The sequence below is a fragment of the Pongo pygmaeus genome, chromosome 3 (genome assembly GCF_028885625.2).
Source record: "Pongo pygmaeus isolate AG05252 chromosome 3, NHGRI_mPonPyg2-v2.0_pri, whole genome shotgun sequence".
NCBI lineage: Eukaryota > Metazoa > Chordata > Mammalia > Primates > Hominidae > Pongo > Pongo pygmaeus.
Window position 1 is genome coordinate 88,899,514 of NC_072376.2, and position 24,520 is coordinate 88,924,033.

Consider the following 24,520-nt stretch of genomic DNA (forward strand, 5'->3'; position numbering starts at 1 on the left):
TATAGAATATGGCATAGGCGAACTTTGGGGATGTTATGCTAAGTGAAATAAGCCAGTCACAAAAGGAAAAATACAGTGTAATTCCACTTACACAAGTTACCTAGAATAGTCAAATTCATAGAAACAAAGTAGAATGGTGGTTGGCAGGGGCTGGGGAGTGGGCGGATTGGACAATTATTGTTCAGTGAGTACAAAGGTTCAGTTTTACAAGAGGAAAAGAATTCTGTGGATGAATGCTGGTGATGGTTGTACAACAACATGAATGTACTTAATGACCCTGGACTGTACACTTACATGTGGTGAAGATGGTTCACTTTAGGTTGTGTAGGCTGTTTTTTGTTTTGTTTTGTTTTGTTTTAGACAGGTTCTCGGTCTGTCACCCATGCTGGATGCAGTGATGTGATCATGGCTTACTGCAGCCTCAACCTCCAGGGCTCAGAAGATCCTCCCACCTCAGCCCCGAGTAGCGGGGACTACAGGCATGTGCCATCATACCGAGCTAATTTTTAAATTATTTTTTGTAGAAACAAGATCTCACTCTGTTGCTGGTCTTCAACTCATGGGCTCAAGCAATCCTTCCTCCTCAGCCTCCCAAAGTACTGGGATTACAGGCATGAGCCATCATGCCCAGCCTGTTATGTATTCTTTACAACAATTTGTTTAAAGGGGAAATGCTAAGCAAATAGAAGATGTTATTAAAATTGTTGGCTGGGTGCGGTGGCTCCCAGCACTTTGGGAGGCCGAGGCAGGAAGATTACGAGGTCAGGAGATCGAGACCATCCTGGCCAACATGCCGAAACCCCATCTCTACTAAAAATACAAAAAAATTAGCTTGGCGTGGTGGCGCCCGCCTGTACTCCTAGCTACTCACGAGGCTGAGGCAGGAGAATCACTTGAACCGGGGAGGCGGAGGTTGCAGTGAGCCAAGATCGCACCACTGCACTCCAACAGGGGCAACAGAGGGAGGCTCCGTCTCAAAAAAAAAAAAAAAAAAGTTGTTGTGCAGGTGCACACAGGGTGGGGGGAGGGAGCACATAATGTCACGCACCCTCTCCCTCGTCCAGCACTGCAGCCTCCTTCTGCAGCTCCTGGTGCTGTTTGTGTGCTCGTTCGGTGAGGACCTGGTACCTCTTTTGTGAAGCGGCAGCTGAGGAGACTCCGGAGCTCGCCATGGCCGGTGAAAAGCCCAAGGAAGGAGTCAATACTGAGAACAACGATCGTATTAATTTGAAGGTGGCGGGGCAGGATGGTTCTGTGGTGCAGTTTAAGATTAAAAGGCATAGGCTGGGCGCGGTGGCTCACGCCTGTAATCCTAGCACTTTGGGAGGCTGAGGCAGGCAGATCACCTGAGGTCAGGAGTTCGAGACAAGACTGGCCTAAATGGTGAAATCCCGTCTCTACTAAAAATACAAAAAAAAAAAGCCGGATGTAGTGGCACACGCCTGTAGTCCTAGCTACTCAGGAAGCTGAGGTAGGAGAATTGCTTGAACCCAGGAAGCGGAGGTTGCAGTGGGCCGAGATCGCGCCATTGCACTCCAGCCGGGGTGACAAGAGCGAAACTCCGTCTAAAAAAAAACAAAAACAAAAACAAAAAAAACTAAGAGGCATACATCACTTAGTAAACTAATGAAAGCATATTGTGAATGACAGGGATTGTCAGTGAGGCAGATCAGATTCCAATTTGACAGGCAACAAATCAATGAAACAGACTCACCTGCCCCATTTGAAATAGAGGATGAAGATACAATTGATGTGTTCCAACAGCAGATGGGCGGTGTCTATTGAGAAGGGAACCTGCTTCGTTACTCCAGAACTCTTTTCTTTTCAGACCAACATGACATTCTCAATTAGAAAACTGCAATTTGGTTCCACCACATCCTGACTACTACAGTATAGTTTTCTCTATTATTTAATTTCCCCCTTCCCCATTCCTTTATTGCACATAAAGTAACTGGTATATGTGCATAAGCATATTGCATTTTTTTAACTAAACAGCCAATGGTATGTTTTGATTGACATCACATGGAGACAGGATAGGGAAAAATACTGATTCTGTGAAAATGCCCCCTTTCTCCTTTAGTGGCATGTTCATTCAGCTCTTATCATTCTATTCCAGTAAGTTATTTTGCTTTTACTGTTTTAACAAAAAAAAAAAAACAACATAAAAATCCTTGTATACCTTGTTCAATTGGAGAATTTTAATGTTTTTCATTTATCCTTGTTAAACCAAGGACGGTTTTATAACTCTTTTGTATGTTGCTGTTACATGTAGGGGAATCTGTCTTTAAGTAGGGATAAATTACTCTAAAACAAAAAAAGTAATCCTATGGCTGGGCTCAGTGGCTCACACCTGTAATCCTAGCAGTTTGGGAGGCCGAGGCAGGCAGATCACTTGAGGTCAGGAGTTTGAAACCAGCCTGGCCAACATGGTAAAACCCTGTCTCTACTAAAAATACAAAAAAATTTAGCTGGGTGTGCCTGTAATCCCAGCTACTCAGGAGGCTGAGGTGGGAGAATCACTTGAACCCGGGAGGCGGAGGTTGCAGTGAGCCGAGACTGGGCCACTGCACTGCTACAGAGCAAAACTCTGTCTCAAAAAAAAAAAAAAAAAAAGAATCCTAGATACTTTTCCCTTCACATATCTTGTTTAAATAAACTTTTTGTTTAAAATTTTAAAAAAATAATAATTGTTGTGCAAACCAAAACGAGTATGTGGGATGTTACATGAATTTCTCTTTGGTTAGATTTATATAGAGGTGAGCCTAAGTCACAGAGAATTGCTTTTATTATGCCTGAGGAATGCATCTTAAACACGGGACATGCTGCTCAAAAATGGGCCTAACTTTGTTAGATGTTTTAAGGAAACTGAGGTTCCACATCCATGTGCCTACCTGCCAACTGGGCACACCCATACCATATCTCATGGGCACTTGCCCCAGACTGAGGTAATCTTTCTCATCAAAACTGCTCTCTTTCTAGTCTTCCCCATTTCTGTGAATTAGGTATCATCACTCATCAGCTGCCAAGCTTGAAATCTGGGCCTCTTCCTTGCCCCCTTCGTTTTTCTCACAACCTCCCACATCTAATAAAAATTAACAAGGCCTCTGTCTGTCCACTCCCACGACTTTAATGCAAATGTCCAAAGCAGATTTATTCATCATAGGCCAAATGTAGGAATAATCCAAGTGTTCGTCAACTTGTAAATGGATAAATGAAATGTTGTATTTCTATACAATAGAATACTATTCTACAATAAACAGGAATTAACTATTGAAACATGCTACAACACGGATGGACCTCAAGAACATTAAGAACACTATGCTAAGTAAAGGAAGCCAGACACAAAAGATTACACATTGTGATTCCAGTTATTTGAAATATCTAGAAAAGGAAAATCTATAGAGACAAAAAGGAGATCAGTGATGCCTGGGTTAGGGGTGGGATAAGGGATTGGGCATGAGGGAATTTTGGGGGTGATAAAAATGTCCTAAACCTGGTTTATAGTGATGGTTGCAAAACTCTATCCATTTACTAAAAATCATTGAATTGTATACTTTTTTAAAAAAAGGGCATTTTATTTGAAAAATAACTTAGATATTTTATATTGAATCAAATAGATTTGTTATAGAAAGAAAAGCAAAGGGCATAACTGTATAAATCAAGAAAGAGATTTTGGCTAGGTGCAGTGGCACATGCCTGTAATCCTAGCACTTTGGGAGGCCAAGGCGGGTGGATCACTTGAACTCAGGAACTTGAGACCACCCTGGGCAATATGGCAAAACCCTCTCTCTACTAAAAATACAAAAATTAGCCAGGCATGGTGGTGCATGCCTATGGTCTCAGATACTTGGGAGATTGAAGTGGGAGGATCACTTGAGCCTGGGAGGTCACAGTGAGCTGAGATCATGCCACTGCACCCCAGGCTGGGTGGCTGAGTAAGACCCTGTTTCAAAAATAAATAAATAAATAAATAAAAATAAAAGAGTTTCAAGAAAGATTAACAAGACCTATTCACTCCACTTTCTAATTCGTCTCCCTATCCTTACCTCCCTTTTAATCCCCTCTGCTATTACCCTAGTTTAGCCTATTTATTTGTTTGTTCAGCAAACATTTGACCACCTACTATGTGCCAGGCACTTTCCTAGATGCTTGAGGTATAGTAAACAAACCAAGCAGACCCCTGGCCTCATGGAGCTTACATGTTGGCAATAGAGGGGCCAGCATCACCTCCAGGTGTACTCCCACGATTGTGCCCTAACTGTTCTCCCTACCTCTGGCCCTGCCCCACTCCATCAGTGTCCACTACAACCATAGTGATCCTTCAAGAATGCAGATCTGATCCTGTCCCTCTGCTTAAAAATTTCCAATGGCTTCCAGTTGCCTTTTGGATAAACTTCAAACTCCTAACCAGGACTTGACTGTAGCTGTGTATCTGGAGCCGGCCGGGCCTTTGTGCCCAGGCTGTGTGTGCCAACCGTAGCCACTTCCTCCTTTGTGCTCTCCTCCATCCATACTGGCATCTTCCGTTTCCTGGGTCTGCCAGCCCTCTTCATTCTCTTTGCTAACCTAACTCCCATTTAATCTCTATATCTCTGTTTAGAATCCTTTTGCAATCCCTCAGTTCTAGTTTAGGGGGCCTTCCTATAGTTCCCCAGCCTGCCAGACAGATTTCATCACACAGTTCCCATGGAAAAGAGATGCACAATAAAACATGTTAATAAAACACGTTAGGTGAATGAACACCCAGAAGGAAACATCCAGAGAGAGACAGGTTGAGCTGATACAGGTTAAGTATCTCTTATCCTACATGCTTGGGACCAGAAGTGTTTTGTATTTCAGATTTTTTTTTTTTTTGGATTTTGATATTTTTGCATTATATATTTACCAGCTGAACATCCCTAATCCAAAAATCCAAAATCCACAGTGCTCCAGTGAAGATTTCCTTTGAGCATCATGTCAGTGCTCAAAAAGTTTCAGATTTTGGGGCAGTTTGGATTTCAGATTTTTGGATTACGGATACTCAACCTATATTGACTTTTGTTACTTATGTGATACCATGGCCCCCACATTTAAGGGAAAGGGTGTTTTTCAGAGTTAGGAAACAGGAGCTTTATATACAATTTCAATGAAGGACATAGTGAGAAAGAAAGTCAAGATGATTTATTCCTCTAAAAAAAAGAACATAGCAAGATTTTCCAGTCTAATTCTATAAATGAGATTAACAATGAAGTGATATGCATACAAAGTGCTAAGGTCATTTGGCTAAAAGAAACTAAGGTAACATTTTCAGAGAGAAAAGAAAACCAGAGAATAATTCTATCCCTATTGTTGGCATTGAGGATATTGCTTCAGCAGGCATATATCTTAAATGTTTTAATTAAATTCTTTTTACTGGAACTTACTCTGTTACTTCAAATTAGGGACCAAAAAAAAAAAAAAAAAAAAAGAATACCCTGTTTCTCTCTGCTCACCAGCTTCTTTTGATAGGGACAGTAGGCTCAAACTATGTGGCAAGTTGACTTGAAACTTAGTTACTCCCCAAAGAAAAGCTACTGATATTTCACCATTTTGTAAAGGATACATGCATTTTTATTTTTTTATTTTTGTTTTTTTTTTTTGAGATGGAGTCTCGCTCTGTCACCCAGGCTAGAGTGCAGTGGCGCACTGCCAGCTCCGCCTCCTGGGTTCACACCATTCTCCTGCCTCAACCTCCCGAGTAGTTGGGACTACAGGCGCCTGCCACCATGCCCAGCTAATTTTTTGTATTTTTAGTAGAGACGGGGTTTCACCGTGTTAGCCAGGATGGTCTCATCTCCTGACCTCGTGATCCCCCTGCCTCAGCCTCCCAAAGTGCTGGGATTACAGGGTACGGTGGCTCATGCCCGGCCGGATACATGCATTTTAATTTGGTGAAAAAATATTACCTGCATTAAGGGGATTCTGCCTCATTGCCCTTAAAAAAGTTCTCTTCCCCACAAATTTCCAAACTAAAGGGAGCATATATCAAAACAACATTTGCTGTTTGTCGCTTTGATCAAGAAACACCCATTTCAAAAACAAACTCAAAACTAGGCCAGATTTTTTGAAAAGTCCCTTCCCAAATTAAATCAGTCAATAGAAACAGCTTAGCCTCCCCACTGGATAAGAAAGAAAAAGTGGGTTGGGGTGAGGGTGGGTAGGTAGCCCAGGTAATAAGTAATTGAGTTGGGTTCCTTAAGCTTCTCATTTTGCCTGTCGCCATGACTGTCTTCAACTGTTAGCTCTATGAATCTCTATCAGACTTGAGTTGGAATTACACTGTGTGATTAGGGACTTAATATAGTCTTATTTGGGTCTTCAAAAGCTTTTTGCCATTATATATTATACCAAGATAATTTTAAAAATAATCTTATTGGCCAATGGTTTAGAAAGAAAGATTTTTTTTTCTGAAGAAGATCCACAGTTCTCTCTGTTTCTGTAAAGTCTTATATTTTTCTATATTTTGTCCTTTTTGTCTACATAAAGAGAAAGGATATTTAAGATTAACTGCTAGGCAGCTTGCTGAGAGAAAAAAGCTAAGGGTGGAGGAGTGGGGTGGGGTTTAAATAGCAGCCAAATTGTGCAATAGTGTATTTTCCTCTTCAGAATGAATTAGGCTATTTTCCTCTTTTTCATACTTGTTCTTTACTGTGTTTTTGTTAAAAAAAATTTTAATTGTGATGAAAAACACATAACATAAAATTTACCACCTTCACCACTTATAAGTGTGCAATTCAGTAGTGTTAAGTATATTCACATTGTGGTACAACAGATCTCCTGAACTTTTTCATCTTGCAAAACTGAAACTCTATATCCATTAAACAACCCCCGTGTCCCCACTTTACTGTTGTTTTTTAAAACTATTTATTTATTTGTTTATTTTGAGACAGGGTTTCACTTTGTTGCCTAAGCTAGAGTGCAGTGGCGTAATCGTAGCTCACTGTAACATTGAACTCCTGGGGTCAAGTGATCCTCCTGCCTCAGACTCCCAAGTAGCTAGGATTACAACTATGTGCCACCACACCCAAATACTTTTTTTTTCTTTCGTAGAGACAGGGGTATTGCTATGTTGACCAGGCTGGTCTGGAACTCCTGGCCTCAAGCGATCCTCCCACCTCCACTTCCCAAAGTGCTAGGATTACAGGCATGAGCCACCATGCCCAGCCTTACTGTTGTTTTTAAATTAGAATTAAAAAGTTGGACTTTTCTGATTCTGTATAATGTTTTCATCAATTCATATGTCGAGAAGTCAAAATTTTAAAGTATTTTTAATATAAGAGATACCTGTTTTCTATGAACAGTGATCTTATATTTCTACAGGTTATTTATCTTTTCTTCTCTCCTACACATTTTCAGGTAGGTGAGAGAGGAACTCATTCACATCCTTGAACCTTTAGCCACCTCTCTGACTCCTCATAACGTGAGGATCGAGGCTGAGTTGTCCTCTAATAGCAGGAAGCAGAATAATCCTTTTTTCCTAGATCATATGTCAGATTTATTTTCTTCTTTCTCTTTCTCTTTCTTTCTCTTTCTTTCTTTCTTTCTTTTTCTTTCTTTCTTTCTCTCTCTCTCTTTCTTTCTTCCTTTCTTTCATTCTTTCTCTCTCTCTCTTTCTTTCTTTCTTCCTTTCTTTCGTTCTTTCCTTCCTTCCTTCCTTTTTTTGTTTTGTTTTTGTTTTTAACACAGGGTCTTGCTCTATTGCCCAGGCTGCCACAATCTCAGCTCACTGCAACCTCCGCCTCCCCAGGCTCAAGTGATCCTCCCACCTCAGCCTCCCAAGTAGCTGGGACTACAAGCACACATCACCATGCCCAGCTAATTTTTGCATTTTTTGTAGAGCCGGGGTTTCTCCATGTTGCCCAGGCTGGTCTTGAACTTCTGGGCTCAAGTGATCCACCCGCCTCGGCCTCCCAAAGTGCTGGGATTACAGGCATGAGCCGCCACACCTGGCCATGTCAAGTTTCTAGAAGCCATTTCTTACCTTCTCCCCACTTATCCTCCCCATTACCCCCACTCTTCAGCAACTGTGGCACACTAGTCTCTGGTCTTAGGGTTCATACCGGCTGCCAGGGGTCCTTCTTGGGTTGGCTCCAGTTTTCTGAAGTCTGGCAGTTAGTTAATAAAAAAATGAGGGATATAAATAATAGGCTTAGACAGTTTCCTCTGGGTATGCTTTTAGGTTCTGTCAGATTTATTCATTCCTACACATGAGGAAGAGACCAATGTTCCCTTCAGACATGAATATGAACATAGACCAGAGATAAACAAGGTGGGGTGTGTGTAGGGAGTGCGAGGGAAGCTCAAAGTCCAGAAGCTTATTAGCACTGGTGAAAACACACCCATTTATGAAGAGCAGGGATCTCATGCTGGATAAGGGGACAAAAAGCAGAATTCTTAACCTGGCAGCTACCATACTGACAGAAGCAGGGTTCTCGCTCATTAATTCGTGATATTGAAGTACCACTGGTATTTCTAAAAACAGTTTTCAAAACATTATTTGTTTTGTGATCTCAGTAGTTTGAAAACTCCAAAGGAATGTTTATTGGAGATCTATTATCTACCATGCCTTGTACTAGACACTGTAGATACCCAGAAGAGTAAGAAAGATGTAGTCCCTTCCCTCAAGAATCTTACTGTCTAGTTGTCAAAATCCTGGAGTATATTATAAGTAGAGGCCAGGCACGATGGCTGATGCCCATAATCCCAGCACTTTGGAAGGCCAAGATGGGAGGATCACTTGAGGCCAGGAGTTCAAGACCAGCCTAGGCAACATAGAGGTCCCATTTTTATAAAAAATTTAAAGATTATCTGGTCATGCTGATGTGTGCCTGTAGTATCACTTACTCAGGAGTCTGAGGCAGAAGAATCCCTTAAGCCCAGGGATCCCTTTGAGGCTGCAGTGAGCTGCGATCATGCCACTGTAATCCAGCCTGGGTAACAGAGTGAGACCCTGTCATCAATCAATCATTAGATACGTAGTTAGAGGATAGATAGATAGGTAGGTAAGTAGATAGATGATAGTAGAGAAGGCTGAGAACTGATATTGGCTGAGGAACAAAGTCAGGGGACCCTAAAGTTATTCAAGGGATTAAACAGGATAAGGAAAATAAAGCACTCAGCAGACTGCCTGAGACACTGGTCAATAAATGGAAGTTGTTGTCAGTAGCAAGAATAATATTCAGATAAATTAGTTCCAGGAGTAGATCTCGTTGGGAATACAGGGCATATGCATATGCTTCTCAGCAATTTTATGACAAGTACCAAAAATTTGGTTCATAAATTCAAGGAAAAAATAGCTGGAGCAACTAAGAAAAGATCTTGGAAGAATGGGACTTACAAAAACAAAGGAGGACAAGGAGGATAGCCTAGCCTTATAAAAATGAGATGATGGGCATGTGTCTAGTGTTTTAGGAACATGAATTCAACCATACCTGTGTGTGCTATTCACCATGTGGCATCTGAGATGAATGAGGCAGAATCCCTGCTCCTAAAACACTTTTCATCTAGGAGGAAGATTTTTGTTTTAATGGTATCAATAGCTTTATTAAAGTTAAAACGTGACAAAGGCTATAGTAGATGATTGAATGATGCTGTTTTGAACACTTAGAAGAGAGAGAAGTTGCTTTTGGATTAGGATCAGAGGCATTTCATTGAGAAAGGAATATATTTTGCAGGTCCTGGGAGGTTTGCTAGAATTTCCATAGCGGAGATTGGCGTTAAGGAAAGGACGGAAACCAAGACAAAGGAAAATGGAGGAGGGAAACCAGGGCATGCTTGTAAAATGTTAATTATTTGACTCATTAAAGGTCATTAGAAAAACTCTGACCCTTGGAGATCGAGATCATCCTGGCTAACACAGTGAAACCCCGTCTCTACTAAAAATACAAAAAATTAGCCGGGCGTGATGGCCGGCGCCTGTAGTCCCAGCTACTCGGGAGGCTGAGGGGCAGAATGGCGTGAACCCAGGAGGCGGAGCTTGTAGTGAGCTGAGATGGCGCCACTGCACTCCAGCCTGGGAGACAGAGCGAGACTCTGTCTCAAAAAAAAAAAAAAAAAAGAAAAGAAAAACTCTGACCGTTATAGCTTAGCCAGTTAGAATGAAACCAGGCAAAGTTATATGAAAAGGTACAATCTTTAAGGAAAATTTGAATAAATTCCCATTTACTGAGGAAAAATCATTCTGGAGACATCTGGGACTTTGTCCATCCCCCATTAGACTTACGAGGTAGAAAGGGTTTATAAGTAGCTTGGTTTTTCTTAGTGCCCTGAATAGGAATAAAGTCTTTGCCTGCGCAGAATGAATGTGTCCACTTTCCTTTACCTTCTAGGAGATAGCAAACTTTGTCCTCTTATTAAAATAGTTAAACCTACAGCACATCTTGGTTATCCACGGTGGTGTGAGAGAAAAGCATGGGCTTTGGGGTTGGGCAGAATTCTCTGAGTCTTCATTCTCTCCCTTCTTTACTGTTGGACCTTGGGAAGTTACTTAAAAGCTTCGTTTTCTCTTGTATAAAACAGGACCGATAATAGCTACCTTAAAGTATTATTGTAAAAATTAGAAAAAAAGTATATAAATAACCAGGCGAGGTGAATTACCAGGCGGCACAAAATACATAGTGGCTTAATGGCGCAGCTCTTTGTGGGCAAGTGTGTCTGTCTGTATTGCCATGATTTTTGGTCTACCATCAAGAAATGGCAGCCAAGAGCCTGCTAGAATCTGCTCAGGACTCTGTTATCTTCTTGCCTTTGGCCAATACAAGCACACGTTGGACACCGCCCAAATGTGCTGACTATAAGAATTTTAAAAGTATATTTTCCCCCCATCTTATCTTCTCGTTTCTAGGCAAGAGCGCTAAAGTATGCGGCATAATACTCACATCCGGCTTGGAGTAGAACAGTTTCCTGAACACCTACGGGGAGAAAGTTGTGCTTAAAAGCAAATAAACTGGAAAGTCAAGAAAAATTTTCCTCTTGCTTGAATCTGCTTGTGAAAATCTAAAATAAAATGTGTGATTTGAGGCAAATGAAAGAGATCCTAGAAAATTAAGTACTCTGAAGAGTTATCATGGTGGTTACTGGCTAGAATCCCTTTTAGAAGCATATTGTTTGTAGGTTTTTAAAGAATAAGAGAGGTGAATTAGCTTTTTTAAGTCAACAATTAAAGTGAGACTGCCAAAAAAAGTAAACAGGAGCTACATTTAATTTCTGTTTTTCCTTTGAGAGCCAAGGAGGCCAGCACTTCAAGTCCAATGAAACTGCCAACTAGCTAATGGAAAATTTTTCTTTTCAAACATAAATATTAAGGTTTACAAGTAAAGATAAGAGTTTTTTTGTTGACATGGAGCACCAAATAAGACTTAGCCCCTTTTAGAAAATTTGTGGACATTCAATATCATATTGGCTGGACCTCAGTAGGAGTAAATCATCAAAGGAAGTCATTTGCATTTCAGGAACCCCCATCAGTTTTACCCTAGCAACTTTTGTTGCTTTTATCTCTTGAAGTTTAACTTTCATAGCACTTTGGGTTTTCTTAAAGCAGTGTATGGCAATGTTGATGACCTTTAAATATTTATATATAGTCAAGACTTCATATACCAAAGTCTTAAGAAGACAACTAAGTCAGTCGGATGGGTGTTTTGATGCTATGAATAAAATTGAAAGGCCCAAAATTCTGATATGATGCAAAGACATGAAGTGCCAAATCAATGAGCAATTTTATTTTTTATTTATTTATTTATTTATTTTTTGAGACAAAGTCTCGCTTTTGTTCCCCAGGCTGGAGTGCAATGGTGCGATTGTGGCTCACTGCAACCTCCGCCTCCCAGGTTCAAGCAATTCTCCTGCCTCAGCCTCCCGAGTAGCTGGGATTACAGGTGCCTGCCACCATGCCTGGCTAATTTTTTGTATTTTAAGTAGAGACAGGGTTTCACCATGTTGGCCAGGCTGGTCTCAAACTCCTGACCTCAGGTGATCCGCCTGCCTCGGCCTCCCAAAGTGCTGGGATTACAGGCGTGAGCCACCGCATCCAGCCAAGCAATTTTTTTTAAAAGTAATTTTAGTTTTGTTGTTGATATTTTTTATTGTTATGAAGAAATCATTGGTGTCTTTGATGATTCTCTTGGTCAGCGAAGCTGCTCTTAACAATAAATAAGTGATAAGTTTGTAGCAATGGAAAAACATGATTCTACCAGTCATTAAAACAGATTTCTACAAGTCATTTGTTCAACTTGCATGCCAATTTATGACAGTGTCACCTTTATTTCTAGTTCTCCTGTCTCCTTACTTATCACATAAGATTAGAGTCAGATACCTCAATCTAGTCTTAAAATCCCCCACCCACCACCCTTCAGGCATGCTAGTGTCTTCCATGCCAGGTCTACTCTTGGCCTAGTCTTTCTTCCTTTTCATCTCGTTATCTCCTACACTGTTTCCCTGGCTCTTTTTCCCCACCCAGTCATCAGGCAGCTTCTCAGACAGGGAAGCAGTATTTGTTAAAATACAAATTGTAAGCCAAGACTAGGAACTGTACCAAATTCCATGCCTAAATCTTCTATGCTTCCCCTTCCTCATAGCTCCCCCAAGCCTTTACTTATCTTCATCTATGTCGTTAAAACATGAATATTTTTCTAGAAGGAAAAAAAGCTTCCATTAGAACATATGGGATTATGCCCCAGAAAAGATTTCAGTCCTCAAGTCTTATGCTTTTTGGACATCATCAATTAAAATACTCACTTGTCTCAACAGAAAATAATATTCTCAGTTCTGCTCAGGCACAGGTTAGGTTCTCAATGCCATCCAGCTCAGCCTGTCCATCCTGCACATACCACCTCCCCATGGTCCCCAGGCACATTCTCCTCGGTGACAAGGACCTACCAGTATTTGAATGCACTCCAGTTGAACCCATGCTGTTAAGGACCTGTCACTTGTGGAGTTTTACCTTTCAGGATTCTGGGCCATCAGTACTCATTGTCACCTAGATCACATGTCTTTTTCAAAGAGTCAAATGCCCTTCACATACCAAGCACACTTCACCTTCTTCCAGAAGGTTGTTGCCACTAACAGGAGGTGGCAGCTGTTGGTAATTCACGTCAACCCCGTTGAGAGCTTCAAGGTTGAAAAGGAAAAACACTTTCTCCAGCGCAAACAACCAGAATCAGTTTTAAGCTGGTGAGGTTTTGTTGTTTGGATTGCAGCTTGACCTATACTTTTTTTTTTTTTTTTTTTTTTTTTGAGACAGAGTCTCGCTCTGTTGCCCAGACTGGAATACAGTGGCGCAATCTCTTCTCAGTGCAAGCTCCGCCTCCCGGGTTCATGCCATTCTCCTGCCTCAGCCTCCCAAGTAGCTGGGACTACAGGCGCCCGCCACCATGCCTGGCTAATTTTTTGTATTTTAGTAGAGACGGGGTTTCACTGTGTTAGCCAGGATGGTCTTGATCTCCTGACCTCACGATCTGCCTGCCTCGGCCTCCCAAAGTGCTAGGATTACAGGCGTGAGCCACTGTGCCCGGCCCCACCTATACCTTTTACAAGTGAATTTACAAAGTGGATTTTCTTCTCTGAAATTTTGCTTGGGGACCAAAATTTAAATAAATACCATAAGTGAAAGACATTACCCTATTTCTCCCACATAATCATTACTCACCCCCATACATGTTAAGTGCTGCCTGATTAATAAGAGCTAAAATTCAATAAGCACTTCCTTTATAGCAGGGAATGTCCTAAGTGCTTCATTTAAAGTATTACATCTAGAACTTCAGCAACTCTATGATTCAGATTCAATGTTTAGCTCCCATTTTATAGATGAGAAAGCTGCTTCATAGGGTAAGTGGTCAGCACAAGGTCACATCCTAAGCGCTGCAGCCAGGACTCAAATTTACCTATTCTGCTTCAGAGACTACACTTTTAACCATGATGCAATGCTGTGTCAACTGAAATGGGATTCCAGCTTGGTGGCAAATTCATTATGATCAAAATCAATGAGCCCGGCACCTCCCATTCAATATCCTCTCCATGCTGTCAGCATGACTTCTTGAACAGGGCAGATCTGATCATGACACTGGTATAAAAGTTTTAGTGATTTCTCTTTGCCTACAATATAAAGTATAGATCTTGAAGATGGCCTAAAGAGCCATTATCTTCCATCATCTGCCTCTCCACCTATGTCAACTGCCACCTGCCCATGCCCTAGTGATGTCACTTGCAGTTCCACAACTGGCCTGTGCTGTTTGATGCTTTGAGATCTTCAAACTTTCTGCCCTGAACTATTCCTCCCCTCCTCTTAGTTAGCGAGTTCATGCACATCCTTCAGAACCTCTCCCAAACATGTCCTGTGCATCCTTCCCTGACATAAATATCCTCTCCTCTGTTTGCTACCAACACATAGAACTATTTATCAAAATTATCATAGCCACTATTTTCAGCTCTCATGTGCCAGGCATAGTATTGAACACTTAGCATGTTTGCTGGGTACAAATATTGAACCACAGACATAATTAGGGGAGAAATGTAACTGTTTCTTTAAAAAAAAAAAAACTGACCATAATTTCTATTTTGACACCTCATTCAGCTGGGAGACAGAAACTTAGTATCAGCCAATTCAGGATACCCTCTAGCTCCTGGGGTTGCAGCTAAGTTGTAAGAAGCTTAGGCAGAGTCTAGGGTGTTTGTGTGTGTGTGTGCGTGTGTGTGTGTGTGTGTATGTGTCTGGATGAGACTGAACCTTTGGTATCCTTGTCACCATTCCCCATGCTAGTGTCTGGTTGGTGTCTGGTGTTGGGATGTTGGTATCCGCAGCCTTTTCAGATGGGTTAGGAATCTGTGCCCTCTTGGATTACCAGAAACAGTTTGCCTCTCCTGAACCACTTTGGACTGGAAAGATTGGTGGAAGGTATGACACTTTCTCCAGCCCAGGTGCACCACACAGACATTTCTTTCATTCCCACTCCATGCTGGGCTCGCAGGGACACTGGGACTGAGTCAGTTCTCCGGAGTCTTGCCTGGGACCAGGGCCCACATCCTTTGTGCCCTCAACTCTCTCTGCCTCTCTGGAGCTTTCATCTTGCCCCACATAGCACTCCTAACTCCCCTCCACTTTCCCTCTGGCTCTCCTTGCCTTTCTTCATCAGTCCTAGAAAGCTGTAATGTCTTCTGGGAAGAAAAACTGGCTCTAATTGAGTATTCTTGCACATCTTAAGTCGGGCACATGGATTCCTTTGTTCTATGAGTTCTGTTGTGTTCCCTTATTTTTCTTTAGTCAGTGAATGACACTGACTGGGAAGAAAGATGAAGGTTACTGGAAAAGTCAATGTTATGAGTAAGAGCAGTTAATATCTCACTGTTACCTTGGCCCCAAACACACACACTCAAAGATTATCCCATATTAATTTTTATAAAAACCTTCTATGGAAGATGTAATTACCATTTTCACAGAGGAAAAACTGATGCTTAGTGAGATCAACTGACCTCACCCCCAGCAGGCAAGATCTTGATTTCAGTCCGCACTTTTGACCACCACACTCCACCATCCTTAGCACATGGGACTGAAATAATTTCTTTAGATACCTGGGTTTTCCACTACACTGTGAGTTCCTTGAAGTTAGGGTTGGACCTCATCCATCTTGATATCCCTATGCCTGGCATATAACAGGTTCTCAGTAGGTGGCAGTTGAATTGAAATGGGTCAAGGAGAGAGAAAGGAAGATAAGAAGGAAAAAAAAAAAGGAGAATGAGAAAATTCCCTTATCTTAAGCTATTTTGAAACTTCCTGAATGATACTCTGCCAGCTAAAATATAAGTGGAATGAAAAGTTTGATGATTATCTAAGTCACGTCTAGCACTGAGCTCTCCTTATATTATGCTGTCAAATTATTCTAGCCATAGAAATTAATTCCTTGTCTCCAGGAAAGAAAAGGGTATAATGTGGTTGGTGACACAGCAATGACAAGTGAGGAAAATGTGCATATGTGAGCAGTGACCAGTGTGGACAGTTTTTACCAGCAGTAATAGTTGATTTTTATTTACTTTTCTAGACAGTGCCATCCAAGATGCTGGTGGCATATAAATCTGATAATTTGTGGAATTTCACAGCTTTCCATTAAAATTTTATCTGAAAGCCCTTGTTTTACCACATTACATAAAAGCCTCTGATAATAAATATCATATTTATTTGCCCATGAATGTAGGTGAAGGGTAGAAGTTTTAGGCTGTGACATGCCCAAGTTACAGTCAATGTAGTTTTGCCGAATAGTTATTTTTCATAATCATCTATTATGTGTTTTTTAAAAAATTTTATTTGATGTTGTAACAGATAACTAGAACACAACATAAATGAAACCGTAAAGTTAATCATTTCCCTGCCCCACCTTTCCCATGTAACTTATATTAACAGCCTGGGGTCCTTGGTCATGTAATGTTTGTGTTCTCGTACAAATTCTCATTCATAGAAGTTTGCTTTTTCTCCTTATAGTGTTTCTCCTGACCTCCCTCCCTGCCTTTACCCTCCAGCGAATTTCCCTCATTCTTTCCCCCTTTCTCTTCCCCACTCCTCCTCCATCTCTTTTCTCTCTCTCTTTCTTCACCTTCTCTATTTTTCATTTTCTACCTTTTCTTCTTTCTTTCTCTGTTATCCTTGGAGGACCCAGGCTCTTGGAAAATTGCATTTATCTTCAAGGTGCGACAGTTCAGTCGAGTTTTGACTCTGAACATTTTTCTTGGGTTGTCTTATGCCTCAGCATAAGAAAGGAATAGAAAAGGGTAGGCAGAAAGTCAAATATTCAGTTAATCAAGATTAACTTATTTGATGGAACTACTTTAGAACCCAGGATACTTTTTAAAGTTATTAAAATGTTTATTATACAAATGTAATTCAAAGAGTAAATCATGGTTCTTGTTTTAAAAAAATCCTCAAAGTCTATAGAAGTGTTTAAAACAAATGATAAATTTTTATTTATCTGCCAGAATTCTACTCCCTGCAATGCCACTCTCCAAGAAGAGTTTAGCATTGCCTCCATGAAGTTTTTCTGGATATTTATAAAACATGTAACAAATATTGTATGTACTGGTGGATGTAGACAGCAAATGGGAAGCTTTTTCACTAGATAATGTGGACATCTCTCCATGTCAGCACATATAGGGATCCCCTTCTTTCACTTTAAATGCTGCATAATATCCTTTGCAATTAATAAACTATTTTCTACATGAACATTTAGGTTGCTTCCAATTTACAGGATGCATTTCTAATCTTTCATCCAAGACTTCCCAAAAATAATGCTGTCAATTCTTGTCTCCTTAATGACTTGGGGCTGCTGACCTGAGTGACTGTTATTTAACCAGTGACCCCCATAGCCTTGACAGGGTCCTTTGTGTCCCATGTCTCCATAAGGACAAGAACTTGCTGGCTACCTTCACCCTCTGAGGCTATCCCTGTAGGTCTCATTCTGCTAGTATTGTTGCTCTGTTCTTTCCTAACCTTTTTGCCTCTGTTTAAACCTATACAGGTTTGACACAGGCTCCATGAGCATTGTAGGTGACTGCTGTGCTAACATACTTTGGTAGCATAGATAGTGAATAACTCTCATCTACCTAGTCCTCCTCTCTCTTTTCTTTGGGTTCTCACCTGTGCCAGATAGCTTTCGGGATAACAGCCAGCATGCATTAAGGCCTTTACTTGGGACCCTAGTCCTGGGGCTATAAAGGACAACAGAAAACCTGGAGGTGCTTTGGTCACTGTGAAACAGCTGCCAAACAAAGAGACCTTATCCAGAGAGAGGGTGAGGCCAGTATCAACTCAGAGAATCTGGGAGCTCACTGGCCTATTCATGGGAAAAGACTGTGATAGAGATGTTAAAAGGTATTTGAAAAGACAAAGTAACTCTGAGGCGCTGAAAGAAATTATAGAGTTTTCCTCCTTCATGTTCACTACATGAAATAGATCATTTCTAAGGGGTTGGCGTGGCCTTAAATGCATTTCCCTAAAGTTTCCATTTTAACATCTTCTTCTAGGACACCTAAGATGGTTGTTCACTTGTTTTTCATTTTGTTGTGAGTGGTTCCAAAAAATCAAAATATTTATTAAAGTGAATATTATGCTAGAAGTTATATATTGTTCACAGTAAACCCCAACACCCATTTGAGAAAGCAGCATATCATTTGTTCCTCCTAATATTTTCTCTCCTAAGCAAACAATCTATATTTCAAGTGTGTTCTTTCTTTGTAGTGTGTTGTTTATATTGGTCATTAAATAGTTCCTAAAACTGACTTTCAACTTATACATAGACATTGTTTCTCTAAGGTGTCAACATTGAAAAGAACAGTATAGAGCAGGGGTGTCCAATCTTTTGGCTTCCCTGGGACACACTGGAAGAAGAAGAATTGTCTTGGGCCACACATAAAATACACTAACACTAACGATAGGTGATGAGCTAAAAAACAAAAAAAATCACAAAAAAAACCTCATAATGTTTTAAGAAAGTTCATGAATTTGTGTTGGACCACATTCAAAGCTATCCTGGGCCACATGCGGCCTGTAAGCTGACAGTTGGAAAAGCTTGATATAGATGAACCAGGGAATTTATTGTATGACTGTGGCAAGAAAGAGTTAATAATTATTTAGCAAAGATTCTTACATTTCAAATAATTGTTTTTCACATCAAAGCTTTAGTTGGAATAATAGAAGGAATGTCAAACTGAATTGGTAAGAAATAATGGTAGCCTATTTCTAAGTAAAATTTAGTAATATTTTAAAGTATAGGCTGGGCACGGTGGCTCACGCCTGTAATCCCAGCACTTTGGGAGGCTGACACGGGCAGATCACTTGAGGTCAGGAGTTCGAGACCAGCCTGGCCAACATGGTGGTCTCTATTAAAAGTACAAAATTTAAAAGTACAAAAATTAGCCAGGCGTTGTGTTGTGCACCTGTAATCCCAGCTACTCGGGAGGCAGGAGAATCGCTTGAACAAGGGAGGCAGAGGTTGCAGTGAGCTGAGATTGCACCACTGCACTCCAGCCTGGGCAACAGAGCGAGACTCCATCTCAAAATAAAATAAAAGAAAGTATAGAAGTAAGTAATGATAGACTTTTTTTTTTTTTTTAGAGTCAGGGTCTTGCTCTGTTGCTCACACTGGAGTGCAGTGACATGACCCTAGCTCACTGCAGCTTCAAACTCCTAGGCACAAATGATCCTCCTGCCTCAGCCTCCCTATTATTAATAGCTAGGACCACAGGTGCATGCCACCACGCCTGGCTAATTGTTTTACTTTTTGTAGAGATGGCGTCTCCCTATGTTGCCCAGGCTAGTCTTGAGCGATCCTCCCACCTCAGCCTCCCAAAGTGCTGGGATTATAAGCATAAGCCTAGCCTCGTAGACTATTTCTAAGTGAAATTTAGTTGAATATTTTAAAGTATAACATATGTTACAAAACCAAATTGCCATAATATATTTAAAAAAAGCTAAACTTGTGAATAAATTCAGAACCCAAATAATGTATGATTTCTAGATGTAGTCTTTTTAAATATACAATTAATTAAATGTATTAGACTTAAATTGAAAATGTATTAGACTTTAAATTAAGATGAAATAATTCAAAGAATAAGTGCTGAATCTAGAATTTAGAGATGTATGACAATAATTTGAAATTTCTAGAGCTTTTTGTCTGAAAAAAGATACTCATTCTCACAGGTCCCTCCCAACTAATCAACTGTAGTGAAAAAACCAACTTCTAAATATCTATATGTATACAATATGAATCAGACCCTCTGAATATACTAGATCCTCAATAAGCATAGTCTAATTTGATGTGATTTTAAATAGTTCTTACAGGTTATTATATTTATCTTTCACTGACATTTGGATTTGTAGGTTGAAATGTTTAAGAGAGAAGGGAGGAAACTGACTTGGCATAAATGCACACGGTACTGTTCTGGTTGCCAGTGTTGTGGGTTCTGTCACTAACTCACTGGTTTTGACTCAGGACCACCTGTGGGACCTTGCACACCTCAATCTGGTGTACCTCTGTGCAGGTGGGTGCTGTGCTGCTCTAGGACCATGTTGGGGACTTATTCCAGTCTCTCTGGTCTTTCCTTCCCACAATACACTCCAGCACCAGAGGTGGCTTTGGCGAAGGAAAGGGAGCAAAAAATGGTAACCTATTTAAAAATGGCTTTTGAAAAGTGTAAATTTTAATGGCATGTCAATCATCTGTCCATTAAAATGTTTAAAATAAAAACTTTTAAACAAAATAAAAAATGTACAAATTACAAGTTCCAGACTGGCCATGCACACCCTTTCTAAGACAGGCTGTGCACTTTTTTCCTATGTGTAACTTTCTTACAAAATATTTTAGCATTTTTAAAGCTTTATTTCTTCATTAATATATTTGATTTTAATAAAAAGTAAAATGCTTTCGATTCTAATGTGATGCATTATTTCTGAAAGCAGTCTTAATATGGGAACTAAAGGGCAGTGTGATTTTACAGAGAACATCTTTAATAGTGGCTAGGAGTTTACACATACACACACTTGATATGTGTAACTATTTCAGGTCATTCTTTCGTCTTGTGAAGGAAGGGACAGACGAGAACGGAGGCACCAGTTGAGGAAACTAACCCCCAGCTCATGCAGAGAGACATTAGCATAATTTTGTATTGTTGCTGAAATTTCTTCATGTCTTACTTTTGATCCCATGAGACAAGTTGTTTGCTTCCATCTAAAAATATCGGATGATGCCTCTACATTGCAGATACAAGTTAAAAGTGTTTTTCCAGAATCTATGTTACAAAGGAAGCCCAGGGACCTGTGGTCATAGTGATGAATTTCACTGGTGTAACATCCATGCTGTGTGGGAGGTGAGATTTGGACCCAAACTGTGTTTTTAATCACCAATTTACAGTGATGTTTCACACAGAAGTAGAGGGATCTGTTCCACCCTTAGGAGATTTCACCTGACCCAGAGCACTTAGAAAACAAGATAAAGCAGCAGCAGGAGAGGAGGCCTTATCTGTTCTGCCCACAGAGCTCCTGGCTGTGTTCTCCAGCTAATACTTCTTACTCCGCCCTACACGCAGTGGCAGCAGCAATGTGCGTTATAAACTGCAAGGGCTGACCACTTCTTCAAAGCTTAAGTTCTGGACTCACCTCCCTCTCCCCCAAACAAGATTCCCACAGGACATGAGGACACAGAACAAACCATATTAACCTCTCTGCTTCCAATGCCTAGCAACAATGTTTGTGGTTACCCCATGACTGCGTGATAGGTGTGTATGTGTTGATACCTGCTTGTGATACCATAGGTAAAACAAAATACAATTTTAAGGAGGATAATACTTTATGGCAGGGAAGAGCCTGTCCATGAAGGTTTCAGTAAAGAGGTTTATTCAGTGGTTGCCGTGGCTGCTAATGCTCCTGCATTCTGTCAGGATATAAGAGCACAGACAAGTAAAGGCAAATGTGGTATCAGCTGTTTGGTAAGGGAGGTTTCTATTTCCTACCTAGTGAGGTCTTCTCTGTGTCTATATGCATATTTATTACCTTAAATATAGAACCTGGACATTTAACAACAGGGATTCTGCTTGAATTAGAATAAAGCCAATTTCAAACCTTACTGTTACTTTCATCTCTGGAGATGACACGTGAGAGCAATTAAGAGAGGACTCTGAGGGGAAAAAAATCCTACCTCCGTTGAAAGAAGCTGGAAGAACCTTTGAAGAAAGATGGAACTTAAACTAGCACCATCCCTCCCTTTAGAATATTAACTGGACGCCTATATCATAAATGCAAAATAAATGCAAATGGATATATTTTCTAAAATTCCAAAGTTTGCAAAGCTGAATCCAAAATCTCTCGAAATTACAGTCATGACGACCGAAAGAATCACGTCTCTTGTCTAATCAGAGACGATGCTTATGGAAACAAAAACAGGCCCAGAAGGGAGGCTTCAGCGGCATTCACCACCACCTGCATCTCTGCTGTGACTTACACTGAGAAGAGGGCATGCTGAGAAAAAGGATGGTTATTTTCCTTGTAATGCGAGCTTTTTTTTTTAGCTGTGAACTTTTTACCTTGCTTCATTCATGCTTCATTTGATCAATTACTAACTGTATAGCCTCTGAAAAGCGAGCGCGGGCTTCTTAAAGTTGATATTTTGCTTTTGGATTCCTCTGAATTTTACAACGGGGGGAGGGTAATTAAGGCACCTTTCTGATTGAATGGGCAGAGGGACTGAGGGTGTGTGCTTCGGTTCGGTCCGCTTAATACCGCAAGGACCCGAGGACCGCGGAGGGGCGAGTGGAGCGCGACGCTTCCACCCCAGAATCCGTTTTCAAACCTTAGGGAGCCTTCTTTGCCATTGAAATGCAAATCCGGTCCTGAGCTCCCGGGCCAATCCGGGAGGCTTCCTGTGGGATTACCTGGTGGCGAGCGAGCGCCGAGCGAGCGCCGAGCCAGCGCGGCCCCTCGGGTGCGGCGGGCGCGGGGTGGACTGCGCGGGCCCGGGCGGGACGAGAGGTGGGCTAGCGCCCCGCACCCTCGGCGCCCCGCGCGGGATCAGCGTCCTCCAGCCGCGCTGCCCCGGCCCACCGTGCAGCTGTAGCCGGGGCGCGGTGGCGTGGTGGCGCAGGGCGCTGCTGGGCCGCCCATTGTTGAGCGCGCTGGGCCCCGCCGGCGATGCCCCGCGCCGCCTCCTCGGAGCGGCGGCGAAGTTTGAACTTGGCGTCGGCCTGGAGCCGCGAGCAGCCCGGGGGCGGCGGCCGCGAGGCGAGCGGCGATGGTGAGTGCGGAGGGCGGCTGGGCACGGAGAGGGAGGCGGGGGCCGGCCGGCTGCTTTCTGGAGCGCGTCTATTTCGGAATCTGCGGCGACTCTGGAAAGCCCTGTCTCGAGGATGGCTCCCAGGGGCTTTCACGGCCAGCACTCCGGCTGATGGGGGCAGGTGGCGTGCTCCGAGGGTCTCCTGACACTCCTAGGCCTTGGCTTTTTATTAGAGAGGCAGTAGCTGCCACTCCAAGAGGAAAATAATTGTTGATTATTGACAGCATGAAAACTTTTCGGAAGAAATGATCTGTGAAATATTTTAATTTTGATAAATTGCTTCCCATCACGGCCCCTGCTGAGTTGAGAACTCCTTGCCTTTCTTAATTTTACTGGATTTGTTTCTGTAGGAAGGGCTCCTGAAGTGCGTTGAGGGGCACGCCTACCCCCAACCCCCACTTGCTCCAGATCTTAAGACAGTTAGTTAAATAGTGTGTTCCTTGTCCTGCAGCAACACTTAAATCATGAAAATGAAATTATACCTGACGCTCGCTTTACTCTGAATTGCCAGAGGAATAAAACTTTTGCTGGTGGGGGAGGGGAGTGGTTACAAAATTTCAACACCTGGAGCACTCTCTGGGAGTGGGATGTATTTCTCATCCTCTAGGATGTATTTTGGCATTACCTTTTTCCCCTCTCCCATTAAATAGTAGTGTTGTTGTGGCGCACTGTGTGCACGGGAGCTTCTGCACTGGGAGCAAATGGGTGCCCTGCATGCGGGTCATCTCCATGGAGAGATTGCTGTGATATCGGGGGGTGCAACAGGAAGTCCTAGCACGGAGGCTTCTAGAGAGAGTTCTGTGCATTTTCTGTTTTTAATTAGTTGTTTTAAAGCCTAGTTAAATGTCCATTTCCAGTTAAAAGCACCCTGGTCAGATATATGGCTAGATCTTTCCCCCAAATAATTTCACCAGAAGTTGGTTTACATTTTAAATTTATTTTGATGGTTATCTTTTTTTTCTGATTATAAAAATATTACACAATTGTTGCAGAAAAGGTGTAATATACAGAGAAAGAAATAAACTCTTATAACAACATGTATGTTTTGTTTGCTAAGACCTAGTTTTTCACAGAATCCTAGTCATTTGAAAACTTTTCAGCTATGGACTTTTTTTTTCCTCCATTGCTAACAATCCTGGTTTAGGAACTAAAGCTAGGGATTGACAAGGAAATAAACTTACTTAAAAAAATGTTATAACCAACAATAACTTATTCACATTGCCCATGAGTTGGAACAGAATTTATTGTGGCAATTTCTCTTGAATCAACTTCCCACATCTGCTCCTGGCAAATGGTTTCTGTTTGTACAGCCTATTTTGTAAATGCATCTCTCTACCATTAAGGCGAGGTGCCCAAACACATACCCCTTTCCAGTGCTTGTGGCTTGGCTCATATAGTTAATATGTTTATTGGCTTCTGCATCAGAACTTCCTCACCATACATTTGATAAAACCCTGGAGAAGGTTACCAAGGGATGTTGTAGAGAATTCACTTCCCTGGAGATTTTAAGAATAGGATAAACATCCATCTGCCTAGGATGGCTTCAGTGCAGACTGTCTGGATAAAGGAAGACTAGGTCACTACTCTGAACCTCAAAATTGAGGAATTCTAAAATTTGTTTAGAATTCCTCAATTTTGACCTGGGACCAGGTCCTCTGTGACCTGGGAGCAAAGCAAATTAAGGTTGCCAAAAGTACCTGAGC

General features: G+C 41.5%; 1 protein-coding gene and 1 pseudogene across 6 annotated transcripts in view; both read left to right on the plus strand.

The window, feature by feature from the left end:
* Positions 1-24,520, plus strand: part of SHROOM3 (shroom family member 3) — a 350,049-nt gene that overhangs the window by 236,225 nt on the left and 89,304 nt on the right. The window contains exon 1 of one of the 6 annotated variants that reach the window (XM_063663773.1): positions 22,407-22,778. The exons of the other annotated variants lie outside the window; for them this stretch is intronic. The gene's annotated coding sequence lies outside the window, so the exon portion shown is untranslated. Of the gene's footprint in view, positions 1-22,406; positions 22,779-24,520 lie in introns of those variants that run through there. 6 annotated transcript variants of the gene reach the window in all.
* LOC129035449 (small ubiquitin-related modifier 2-like) lies at positions 1,055-1,785 on the plus strand (annotated as a pseudogene).